The following is a 14,109-nucleotide window of genomic DNA, read 5'->3' as shown; positions in this document are numbered from 1 at the left end:
AATATTTTGTTCTGTACACTATGGACTAGAACATTTTGTTCAGTACATATTTCTAAAAATGTATGGTGACCGGAAACTTACGTTTTAGGCGTTAGTTTTGTAAGAAGCTTTGTGGCTTATTTCGACAAACTAAGTTTCAAACAAGACTTCAGTGGAAAGTCCCTGAGGTGTGTCAATCTGCATCTGCTATTAATGTGAATAAAATACCCAGGCAAATATTCAATGAACACTAGCACATGAACAGTGGCATTCGCCCAAACTTAATTTAAAAGAAATAATCAAAAAAGGTTTTTGCACATTTGGTATATTTTAATTTCTATTCTAAAACATGATTAAATGATAAAAAGTTTTTGGTACATTTGTATCGATACATGATAAAATATTCCAGCATTATAGCATATGCAGGGGTCTAAACATTCATCAGGTACATATATATTACAATAAAAAGATGGTTTCCTGTCCAATCTGCATCTGCGCCAGCTGAGCCTGGTGTACGTGTGTGTATGTGTGGGCGTTGGCCTTGTGGAAAATTACTACTTCACATTAAGCCAATTTACCATGTTATTTTTTTTCCCAGTGCAGCAGAGGAATGCATTTTTAACATTATTGTGGCCTGGTGCATTTTGTTAGCCCAAGACATGTCTTTTATGTCTCAGCCTTGGGTCGATAACCCCAGGATTCAGGGAGTTAGTGGGATTTAATATGTTGATCATGCATAGCAAAATTTGAGGGTTTTAAATCATATTTCAGGTTCTCTTTGGCAGGGCCATATGTGACATTTCGTTATCAAGACAGCTGAGAGATGCTTTTTCTGGTGATCAGATGGTAGAGCGTGATTTTAACCCTTCATCACTTTCCCTACTGTTGCACTCGCTGGAGTGGGAATAGTAATTTTTACCCCTACGCTATCCAACGCTTTCCCTACTGTTGCACTCTCTGGATTGGGAATAGTAATTTTTACCCCTACGCTATCCAACGCTTTCCCTACTGTTGCACTCGCTGGAGTGGCAATAGTATTTTTTACCCCTACGTTATCCAACGCTTTCCCTACTGTTGCACTCTCTGGAGTGGGAATAGTAATTTTTACCCCTACGCTATCCAACGCTTTCCCTACTGTTGCACTTTCTGGAGTGGGAATAGTAATTTTTACCCCTACGCTATCCAACGCTTTCCCTACTGTTGCACTTGCTGGAGTGGGAAAAGTTATTTTTACCCCTACGCTATCCAACTCTTTCCCTACTGTTGCACTCTCTGGAGTTGGAATAGTAATTTTTACCCCTACGCTATCCAACGCTTTCCCTACTGTTGCACTCTCTGGAGTTGGAATAGTAATTTTTACCCCTACGCTATCCAACGCTTTCCCTACTGTTGCACTCGCTGGAGTGGGAATAGTAATTTTTACCCCTACGCTATCCAACTCTTTCCCTACTGTTGCACTCTCTGGAGTTGGAATAGTAATTTTAACCCCTACGCTATCCAACGCTTTCCCTACTGTTGCACTCTCTGGAGTGGGAATAGTAATTTTTACCCCTACGCTATCCAACGCTTTCCCTACTGTTGCACTCTCTGGAGTGGGAATAGTAATTTAAACCCCTACGCTATCCAACGCTTTCCCTACTGTTGCACTCACTGGAGTGGGAATAGTAATTTTTACACCTACGCTATCCAACGCTTTCCCTACTGTTGCACTCTCTGAAGTGGGAATAGTAATTTTTACCCCTACGCTATACAACACTTTCCCTACTGTTGCACTCGCTGGAGTGGGAATAGTAATTTTTACCCCTACGCTATCCAACGCTTTCCCTACTGTTGCACTCTCTGGAGTGGGAATAGTAATTTTTACCCCTACGCTATCCAACGCTTTCCCTACTGTTGCACTCGCTGGAGTGGGAATAGTAATTTTTAACCCTACGCTATCCTACGCTTTCCCTACTGTTGCACTCACTGGAGTCGTTACAGTAAATTTAAACCTCTCGCTATCCTACGGTAAAAATATTGTATATGTTTTGTTAATAATATGTATATATAAAATAAAATATTTTTTTTAAGTTACATTAAATATTTCTTAATTTTACGTTTATTTAAATATTTTAAATAAGTTAAAATTTATTTTATTTATTATTATATTACTTTTAAATTACTTTTAAGACATTTAAAAAATTCGATATTTTGACAGTCTGTATTTTTTACACTCGATATTTTGGAGTCGACATTTTTGTACTTACCTGTTTGAAGATAGTAATTCGATATTTTGTCGTCTCGATATTGTGACTGTCGATATTCTGTCACTGATCCGTCACCAATATTCTGCTTTCATATTCGGGTTTCAGCTTTGGATTAAACTTCACTTTCTATGCTTCTTTGATCTTTTAGTTATTTTGCTTAAATTGCCTAGACTTTCCTTATCACTTCATTCACTCCATCACCCGCAAGATTCTTTAAGTATTTTATGAACTTATTATCGTCTATGACGTCAATCCATGCAGCCCATATGGCACCAATATTCTGCTTCTTAGGAGTGTCGAATGGCAGAAGTGGTTTCAGAAACACAGAAACATCGTATGTTACGCTCCCTTCTGTTGCCATTGGAAGCATATACTTTACTTTACTTTGTGGATTTATAAACCACAGACGAATCATCCCCAAGGGGATCTCTCGGTGCTATGAGAGAAGGTAGATAGGTGGGGATGCACATCTAGAATAGCCATGTCTTTAAAAGTCTCTTAAAGTTGGTCAGCTCACCGCAGGCCCTAATGTTCTGTGGCAATTTATTCCAATGGCTCACAGCCAAATAGAAACAGGCTCTACCACCCTTCCGTGCCCTCCGTATTTTCTGGGTACACAAAAGGTTTGCATTACTAGATCTCAATTGTCGGGCCGGTTGATACCATCTAAGTTTGTTTCTGAGATAGGCAGGGCCTTTCCCCTCTAATGATCTAAAGACCATGCAGAGCATCTTAAAGATAACTCTTTTCCTCACCGGGAGCCAGTGTAACTGGTGCAGCCGTGCCGGCTTGTACAGGGCAAGGCGGGCTGCTGTATTCTGCACTACCTGGAGTCATGATAGGAGGTCTTTCCTTGCTCCCACCAGTAGCGAGTTGCCATAGTCCAGCCGACTCACCAAGAGTGACTGGACAAGAGTTTTCCTCGCCGACAGAGGGATCCAGGGGACGATCTTCCTAAGCATCCTCATGGTGCCAAAACATGTGCCTGATACCGTTTTGACCTACTCCTCTATGGATAGTTTGTCATCTATCTTAAAGCCCAGGTTCTTCGCGCAACTCCTAGGTGGGGGGCTTCACCCAACTCGGTGGACCACCACTACGGAGACCAGATTGCTCCAGCCTTCCCAAGCAGTAGGATTGGTGTTTTTGAGGAGTTAAGCTGTAAGAAGTTCCTCCTCATCTAGATGACAAACTAACAGACATTGGTCCAATTAGTAGGGTAGGACTCAGCACGGATCCCTGCGGCACACCCCTGTCCACCCCTGTGGTCTGTGATACAAACGCATCCAGCTGGATGCTCTGGATACGACTGGAGAGAAAACTTTGAATCCACTTAAGAGCCCTACCCTTCACCCCAATCCCCCTCAGTCTGCCTAGCAGCATCTTATTCGAGATGGTGTCAAACGCTGCTGACATATCAAGGAGGACTAGGACCACTGAGTTCCCTCTATCCAGTGTCATCCTTGTGGTGTCGTTCACCTCTAAAAGTGCGGCCTCCGTGCTATGTGATGCCCGGAATCCAGACTGCGAGGGATCCAGAAGGCTGTTTTGTTCCAGGTAGTTGGATAGCTGTTGGTTCACCAAAGTTTCCAGAACCTTCGAGCAACAGGGGAGAAGCAAGATTGGCCTCTAGTTCTGCAGCGCATTCAGGTCCGCTGCCGCCTTCTTTAGGAGTGGCTTTATCCATGCATTTTTCCACTTATTCGGGAAAATAGCCGTCTCCAATGAGATGTTATATATTTTAACAAGTGCGTCTGCTAGGACCGTACTGAGAATTGCCATAACCGCCGGAGGTGCTGGATCTAATGGCGAGCCCGATTTTACGCGGCTTAGTAGGGAGTCTACTTGCTCTCTCGTTACGTTAGTGAAAGAGTCCAACCCACAAGAGGAAACCACTTCCTGTGGCCGGTCTCTAGGTGGGTGTTCCTCCACCAAGTCTTGTGACGTCGCATCAAAGGACTGATAAATCAGATCAATTTTATTGGTAAAATACCTGGCTAGGTCATCACATAGTTCCTGAGTGGGAGGGGGTGCCGCCCTGTCCGTCTTAGGATTTGTAAACTCCTTCAAGATCCTGTATAGTTCCCTAGAGGAATTTTTTGCCTCTACAATGCGTGCACCCAAGTAGGTCCTTCTTGCTGTGTTACAGCTGTTTAGGTAGGCTCTATGTGATTTCCGATATGATAATTCATCTGAATCCCCCTTTGTTTTTCTCCATCTTCTCTCTAGGACCCTGCACAAGGACTTCTCATTTCTAAGGGTGTCCTAGTACCAGCGGGCAGGGGCTGCCCTCTCCTGAGTTGTTATTTAAACAAAACAAGGGAACCCAGGGAGCAATATGCTAAGGACCTTGGGTAGGTACTTAATTTTTAAAGACAGTGGTCCTTAGACAAGAGGAAGATTTTAGGAGAATGAATATAGACCAAATGGAACTATATTTTTATAAGAAGTGTCCAGCCGGACAATTTATTATCTTGATAGAAATAATCACAAAACGATAAAACACAGAGTGTGATAGAAGCGGGACACCAGCCGATGTCCGACTAACACACTAGGGGAACACATACAAAAAGGGAAAAGTAGTAGGCAATATCAGGTCATCTGGATATCGTAAATCATAAAACAGATAATCCACAATATACACATATGCATGAAAGATTTGTGTCAGCTATGCATTTAGTGCATTTAGGTGGACGACGTTTCGCACCTTAAACAATATCGGTTCATCCTCAGGACAAAGAATAATTGCCTAAAGAGTTAACATTCACAGTTGTTCCCACTGTGTGGGAATCAATATGCCATACCATAACAGGAAAAATAAGGAGAAAAAGGAAACATAAAAGAATGAAACATGTCAGTAAATCAGACCCTTATTACAACTGCGTATACAGTGCAAGACTCATACCATGCCAAGGTGTCAGCGGCAACGGAGTGTGATGCATGCTGGATACAGGCAGTGTGTGCTGGAAAGTAGGAGCGAAGTGGGTGGCGCAACGTCCCAATAGTGACTCATACTGGCTCAGACTTGATAAGAAAGGGAGGTGAAGTGGATCGCTAATACGCAATTATACAGGTGGACTGTGTCATGAATTGTGACCAAAGTGAAGGGCTGTCAAGGAGTGTAGCGGTGAGAAACGGTACTCAAAGGAGTGTAGTGATAATAGACGGTACGAGATAAGACAAGATACGTCGTGACAAGAAGTGGCTTACCGGTGGAGTGAGGCTGAAAGGGGTTCAGCACGAAACTCGATATAGGGCTGTATTCTGAGGAGGGGGAATTTAGATCAGTGAAAACGATCTAATGACCATTGAGTTAGTTGCCGTAATAATGGGCGAAAAACCTTACCAATGGGTGAGTCCAAATCTAGACTCGAGTGGATCTATGAAGAAAGGGAGAGGGTAAGTTAGGGTGTCGGTGAGCACGTAAACGGTGAAACGTAAGGACTCTGCTAATCGGGCTTACCAGCGGGGAAGATGCCCTCGTTTAGAATTCTGTTGGAACAGAAAGTAAATATGGAGCATTAATGCCGGCATGTACGGAAGGATCGTATAAGTGATCCTGCCATGAATCAGCGTAGTCTTACCTGACAGTATAAGGAGCAGGTCCGCAATGGGGGTCCTTGCAGGCGTGAGGATTCAACACGACTTGCACTCAGAAAAGTGTAAACGCGATATGGAAATCATTTGCGATCACGTGGAGTCTGGGGACCAATAGGGACATGGCAAAAACTGTCAGCCATTTTGGATCGGGCACAGATTGAAAGTGTGGCGGCCATCTTGGGTGTACTAGGCCAGAGGGTCCACAATGTAGAAAAGAACCTGCCGCTGCATAACCGTTCTACGATTCAAGAAGTGCGTTTCGTGATACCCACATTGTGCAGACACACAGTGACATATTTACAAGGTCAAGCAGCACATGGACAATGTAAAAATAGCGAAATAAAAAAAAAATTCCCATGAAAAAACACTTTACAGTGAGCTCGAGGGGCTGAAATTAACGGGAGAAAGTTACAAATAAAATCGAATAAACCAGTCAGAGCATACTATACAGAAGTAAGTAGTCCAGTTACATCAAAAGTCATAAACAAGTTCCATTAAACAAGGCAAAGCTGAAGCCTAGATCAAGGAGGTCCAATCCTCGGTGCGATTCAGGCCAGTGTGCAGACTCTGTGTCTCCAGTATCCAACGTAGTTCCTCCTTGTTTAGCAACTGCTGCAAATTACCTCCACGGCTGGGGAGTCTTATCACAGAAATAATCGTCCATTTGACTTGTTGTGTTGAGTTGTGGCCATTTTCAGGTGAGCTATGGCGTCTAAAGCTCCCTGAATCGCTCCCCCCAGTCTTTTCCAGGCGTAATTCGTATCCGCGTCCAGATTGAACGAGGGGTCACTATAGGCCTGGCTAAAGGTGGAGCAAGTTACTCTCACCCAAGGCCTTCGAAAAGACAGCGTTTGTTGTACTGGATGTCACCTGCAATGTTTGCACACATAGGCCTCTTGCCCGGGCCCAGTTGTCACATCATAATCGAGGTCATGTGCCACTTCACTTGCTTGTGCCAGTAAGTGAGCTTCTGCTTTCTTACCTGGTTATCACTGCCTTTAGCGTTTGCTTTTCCTGAACGATGGCCCTGTGGTATGGTGCAGTGCAATGTCTCTGTTTCAGCAGATTCTGGTGGGCTTTTTGAATGTGCTCCTCTGTTGGGCCTTCAACTTCTTCTAGGGCCGTTTACGGGTTGCAGCAGGGCTTTGATTCCACATACACCAACCTCAGACTGCTTTGCATCAATTTGGAGAGCATATGACATGCACAAGTAGTTTGCTGTACCATTGAATACTCCCAGGGAGAACAGTCTTGTTTCTTCGGGGCACTTATCTCCTACTTATCACCAGTTGTAGCGTCCTCCCCAGCCTGGGAACACGCAAGCGAAATACACCACACACTGAGCTCTGTAACATATGACTTTATTCATCAGCATATGAGCACACACTGCACGCTTTGCATCATGACTTTTTTAACCACACCCTAACACCTTCCTACAGCTTTCATACTTCTTGTTTAAAGTCTAACCAGAACCGCAAGGGTCCTGGCGCCCATAATCTTTGGGACACTACACCTCTTACATCTGCAAATTGAAATCACACCTTTATTTTGAATAGTCAAAGTGAGAAATGGTAAATGACAGAATACAGGCCATCTGCTTTATGTGGATATGCACTCTACACAGCAGTATAATGTGATGTTTATGTTTCAGAATGTATTTATTTGGGTCACACTGACCCTGGAACAGCATATTGAGTGAGAAGCAACAGTACTCAAAATTCAGCAAAGTATGTTCTCCTAAATAGTAGAGAGATCATCTAAAATGAAAATAAACAACTGTTGTTTAAACTGACATCAGAGATGGCAAAATACCGATTGACTTTGATTTTGGAAGGAAAAGCATGGGCAAATTTTTTTTAAAAACAGGACACCTACTGAAGACCAAATACATTCACCTTGTCCGCTCACCCACCCCCTTCCCAACAGACATCACCATTTATTGATAATGGACAATAATAGTAGCATCTTGTGACCTACACCTGACTCTTTAAACTGAAGAATACGGATGACACACTATGGGGTCGATTCCGATCCGTTAAAAATCACCGTCCGTACGACTCGCATCCGGAGCCGTTTCTGTACGACTCGTACGGACGCCGTACGACCCGACGATTACGATCCCGACCGGGGTACCAGGACGTGAGTTGTACGGTCCACGTCAGATAAGGGTGATTCGTACGGAAAAGCGCACAATCACATACACACCGTACGGCGCGTACACCCCATGATCGCAGGGGTACGCGCCGTACCCCTGCGATCATGGGGGGTACGTGCTGGCACGTACCCCCATGATCGCAGGCGTACGGCGCGTACCCCTGCGATCATGCGGTGTACGCGCCGTACCCGGGGGGGGGCGTTCCGTACCTGTTTCGGGGCCAACTCTGATTTTACAGCAGTTTCAAGCTCCCATAGAAAAAGGGTCATACGGAGCGTACCCAACACGGATCGTACTTGCCGGGTCGTAAAATGCAGCTGCGAACCGTACAAACGTCGTGTACAGCGGGTTCCGAGGGCGATTCGTACGGGAATTATATTCGTACGGTCCCTGGCACGGTTCGTACGGATAGCTGCATTGGGTGTGGATCATACTACGTCGTTCGTATGGGGACGGTTACGGGTACGATTCGCATGGAAAAAAATGCTCCGTATGACAATTCAAAGCACTTTTTACGGGATCGGAATCAACCCCATAATGTAGTGATGCGGGCCATGAAAGCACTGCTGATGCGATGAGGCACAAGCACAGCAGTTCTCTTCCTTGGTGAAAGTCGTCTTCATCGGGCTCCTTGATTCCTTCACCCCTCTCCATTTATATAGGGTCATTGTGGATAAAGCTCCTGTATCGACTCCTCTCCTGCGCTTCTGCAGTTGGCGCAGTCAATTCCTCAAGAAGTGTTTAATATGATTATTACTTGCACCTTCCTATAGTTAAAAAGTTTCTCATCTGGATAACAGTGGCACGTAACAGCAGCAAGTGCCAGAAGACATGTGCACAGGACACTCTACTTACTGTGGTTGGAGATTGAGGTGCAGCATAATCAGTTGAACGCTGGAGTGTTCTTTTTTTCCTGTATTTAATTTGGAGTGGCCTGCACACATCCTTGGTAATTGGACATATATGATCTCACGATTTAATGATGGATGGGAGGGACTGGCACAAGATCTATTTGGTACAAGTGTCACCGTGCTGCCACAGGGTAATGAATGCAGTATGGGATTACGTGCATTGTTTCTGAGACTAGACCTCATAAGGAAATAGGAGTTGGCACTGTGGTGGGATGGGCGGATGATTCCGCAATACATGGATAACAAGAAAAACCCTAGGAAATTATGCGTTTTAAATTGTTCCCACTTTTGAAAACTTAAGTGATGATTTTTTAAGGGACTTGGAAAGTAACCTGGAAGGGGCCTCTCATGTAATGATGCAAATCTTATCAAACCTGCTAGGGGGGAAAAGGGGGCACAATTACAGTCTGAGATTGAGGCTATTGAAAAAGAAATTGATGCTATTGATACTAAAGATTTAATTGATAAGAATTATGCCATTTTGAAAAAGGTCATTAAGGACCATCAACGGTACTTAGAAGAGAAAAAGATTTGAAAACTAAAATGCAATGATTGGTATTAGAGAGAAGGGCATATTTATACCTTCACCAAAACAATTGATAGTGTTCAGGGTACAGAGGATAAGAAAAGGATTAGGGAAGAGAGTGATGAAACTCGGTCTGTTGGTAGTATATCAATTTCCTTACAAAGCAGCATTGCTTCAAAATAATTTCTATCAGAAAACCCTTTAGGGGAGGGAGCCTCCTACTTTCAGAAGGAGTTGGCAAAACTACAGATAAGCAGCAAGCAACTAAGGCAGGAATCACAAAAGTCAGGAGAGGCAGAATGAGGTTCAAAAGGAAACACAAAAGGGAGGGCAGTGGCCAAAGTGGGTGTAACGACCCGATCAAAGAAAATTTAGATGCCTTGCCTTTAGTTACGAATGATAATGTTGATGTAACCTCTACGGATAATGCTTGCAGTGATCTTGAAATCTTTAACCTGTCTGATAGAATACTGGATAAGGATGAAACAAATGCATTGAGTAAGGGGCTTAACTTGTGTCCAACACATGGAGGTGACCTAACTGATGTACATGTTGATTTATACAGGTTTGTGAGATCTTTGAAATGAAAAGACTATTTCTCAGAACAGGTTGCACAGCCTAATGTATCTGTTGGGGGAACCCTATTTTGCGAGTTGCTATTTATTTAGCGACTCGCGAAATAGGGTTAGTCCAAGGGCCATAGATTTTTGCATGTGCAAACGGGTCTAAGACCAATTTGCTCTTGCAAAAATCTGTCGTACATCTGGCCCTAAGACACTCTAACAACATCAACATTCTTAGAATACATGAGGCTCTAAAATGGAACAAGCTTCAGACTAAGGCCCTGCTGCAGCAGATTGCAGACTACATACCACACACCGTCCCCCAACACATTTTTTAAAAATATATAAGAGAAAATAAAAGCAGAGATGGTTCAGGCCATGACGAAGTCATGCAATGCTTCAGAAGCTTTACAGACACAGGAGCTCCTATGCAAAGCTGGCTGAACGACAGTGCACACCACAGTGGCATCTGGTCTGCTTTGAACACCAGGAAGCACGTCTGCAATTCTGTCAAGATTTCATATACGGCCATCATCAAGTTTGACCGCATTCTGGAACAACTTTCTCACCTTGCAAGGTGGGGAGTATGTAGAGGAACCAGGCTTCCGTGGATATAGAACTCTCACACTGTCACCCACGCACACGTCAGTATGTGAAATAGTATGCCTTACATCAAACTTCTCCTTTCTTTTGATGATCTTGAGATTTTGAGCCACTCACCAGGGCACTACCTTAGAATCCTCAACACCATCAGCTTTATTCCTTACCCAAGATTGCAACATGCAAGTGTTAGGACTTCTCCCCCTATACAGTTCGAATGGAATTCTGCCTGTAATAGAATGGGGAGTCAGGCAGTAGACCATCACCCTCTCCAAAATCTCCACCTTCTAGTCCTTGCCCTGAGCTTTAGCAATTTGGATAGACTCCTTTAGCACCCTGTTGAACTTCTATATTGTACTGTTGGTTTTGGGATGATAGAGGGTGCAACGTTTGTGTCTAATACCGCTCTTAATAAAAAAATTCCTCCATTTCTTACAAGACTAATTGGACACCAATGTCTGTTAGAAGGCATTCAGGTAGCCGTTCTCTGCTGAAAATGCCATCCAAAATGTTTATGACATCTCTCGTCTCAATGCTTTGTGTGACTTGTACCTCAGGCCATATTGAGTACATGTCCATCAGAACAAGAACATACAACTGACCAGATTTGCTGGTCACTGGCCCCAAGATGTCCAAGGTTACCTCTAGCCAACTACGTGTGAGAGTATTGCGTTTGACCATAGTTTGGACCCTTGTCTTGCACACCTTGTTACACGCAGTACACTCCATGCAATCCCACACCACACGTTCCACTTGAACATCAATCCCCGGCCACCAAAAGTGCAAATGGACCTTTCCTTAGTTTTAGATATACCTTGGTGACCCTGATGACCTACTTGGATTATTTTCATCCTGACCTGTGATGAGGGAACACCCTTGGTGCCTCTCCAAATCAACACCTCATTCACAGATAACTCATTCCATACATTCCAGAACTTGCAGCCTTCTTCACCTAAATTTCTTATGCTGGCCCATCCATTGGTCACTATTTTGCACACCTCGCAGATCACCACATCAGTCTTAATCACTTTCCTGCATTCCTCTTCCCTGGCAGCTTCCTCCACAACCTCACACACTTTATAGTCATCGTCCTCCCACAACTCCCTAGGGTCGTCAGATACACAACCAGTCTGACAGGTAACCAGGCGAGAAAGGCAGTCAGTGTTTTTGTTTTCAGCACCAGGTATATAATTTACAACAAAGTCATAGTCCTGTAGATCAACCATCCACCTACAAATTTTGGATGATTCAGCATCCAAACTATTCTTACAAAACAAGTATTTCAAAGACTTGTGGTCGGACCTAACCACAAAGGAATTTCCCCAGAGAAACTTCTTTAGCTTCCTGATGTCCCAAAAAATGCACAATGCATCTTTCTCAATCACAGAGTATTGTACCACCAGACCTACAAGTGCCCTAGATAAAAATATGATAGTCCCCTCTTTCACCTGTTTGAGGACCGCGCCCAACCCCTTGGAACTAGCATCAGTAATCGAAGTGAGTGGGCAGTGGTATTAAAACTCTGAAAGGAGGGTGCACAACTAAGAGCTTGCTTGATATCTACAAATTCAGTTTGACACTGAGGGGTCTATTGGAACTTCGCCCCTTTCTTCAACAGAGTCCTCTTGACAATGTCCCTGTGAGATCTTCAATGGTTTTCATGAGATGGCCCTTGTGCTTAACCCCTTCTTTTGTCAACTTTTGGCCTAAATACTCAATTTCCAAAAGGTTAAACTTGCATTTATTTTGGGGGGTGTGGCCAGCTGTGGAAGATGGCAGATGCCTGAATCGAGTGCTCCCGGGCGGGGGCGATAAATCCCTCATATCCCCCAAAATTCAGCATGTATTTTCACCAAAATACGAGGGGCTTAGTAGCAGAGAGCCCAAGCGAAACACAGCGGCCTCTTTCAAGCTGAACCACGAGACTGCTGTGCTGGCGAACGGAGGTCCAACCTGCGGCCGGGCCTTGAACTGCGTGAGGCCGCAGATTGCAGTCTGGAGACACCAGAAGAGGTGTAGTGCCACATGTGAGAGCATCTCTAAGGGGCCAGGGTGCTCAAAAAACCTGCAGGGGCTGGACTCCTCATGAGTACGACTCATCGGTCAGAACTGCTGCCAAACAGTAAAGGCAGAGGCTGTTCCCGACAAGGCAAGGAAGTTGAGACCGGGGCATGCAAGTTTACCAGGAGTGCAGGGTTGGACCAAACAGGCAGCACAGAATTGAGCGAAGCGGAGAACCACTAGCACAACAAGATAAAGGACTATACAGCCAGTGCGGTAGGAGGTTGCACAGAACATAGTTAAGGGCACAACGGGAAGGCAGCAGGCTGCATAAGTGCGCCATGGACCTTCAGGGCTAGGAGCATTTAAGCGCAAGGTGATGAGGCCACATACCAGAACACACACGTGGCCTGTCTGGGCTCATTAATCTGGGAATCAAAGCCACGCAAGGCAAATGGGTACAGGGCACGAAGGGCCGCCTGCACAATCAAGGCACAGGTTACTCTAGCCGCCATTTTGTGGACTGAGCAGAGCCATAATGGGGAGGGTGAAGGGAAAACAAGTGGAGCAGGCCCAACCGGAGACTCTAGTTCAAACCCACTTAGAGACTCGCTAACTGTGCAAAAGATAATACCAGATACACAGACACTAACAGAGCAACGCCCAGATAAGTTGGACACCATTCTGTGGGAAATACGCAAATCCAGATCAGTGATGGAGCAGCAACTGGGCACACTCACTACGGACATGAGCCTTCTTGGGGAGGACCAAAAAAAGCCAGGTGAGGGAGTCCAGACACACGCAACAGCCCTATCGGACATCACGCCATGGCACAAGGCGCAGACAGAAGTGGTCTCACAGTTACAAAGGCAAGTAAAAGAGTTCCCAAAGAAGGTGGATGACACAGAAGGGTGAGCGCGTAGGAGCAATCTCTGCATAGTATGGATGCCTGAGAAAAGCTAAGGCCGAGATCCAACAAAGTTTATTGAAAACTGGCAGTGCACTGGGGTAGCACCAGAAGTCCTGACGGACATGTTCAGTTTTGAAAGAGCTCACAGAGTACCCAAAGGAATTAGAGCACCCGGACTACCACCAAGGCTAATAGTGGCAACAATCCTGCAGTACAAAGACAGAGACACACTTCTCCGCAAAGCAAGAGAAAAGGCGTCTCTTCTATATGAGCATTAGCAGATCTTGCTATTCCCAGATTACACGGTGCTGGTTCAGAGACAACGAGAAGCATTCTTTGGGGTCAAAAAATACCTGCAACAGTTGAACTTGCACTACTCATTGATCTGCCTGGCCAAGCTCAAGATCATACATGACAAGTCATTTTTTCGAAGACGTGGAGGCAGCATGGCTGTGGATAGAAGTCAATTTTCTGAACCTGGCAATACTGGATGAACGCAGACAGCCCTAGGCGCACAGTGCAGGGGACTACTGGCAGTCAAAGGCTAAGGGGCGAGAAAGTACCTACTGCGGAACAGAAAATAAAAATCAGGAGAACAGCATTGCAGACGACAGAAGC

The sequence above is a fragment of the Lissotriton helveticus genome, chromosome 3_1, assembly GCF_964261635.1.
Source record: "Lissotriton helveticus chromosome 3_1, aLisHel1.1, whole genome shotgun sequence".
NCBI classification, from domain to species: domain Eukaryota; kingdom Metazoa; phylum Chordata; class Amphibia; order Caudata; family Salamandridae; genus Lissotriton; species Lissotriton helveticus.
The sequence above is the reverse complement of the archived record's forward strand: the minus strand, read 5'-3'. Positions refer to the sequence as shown.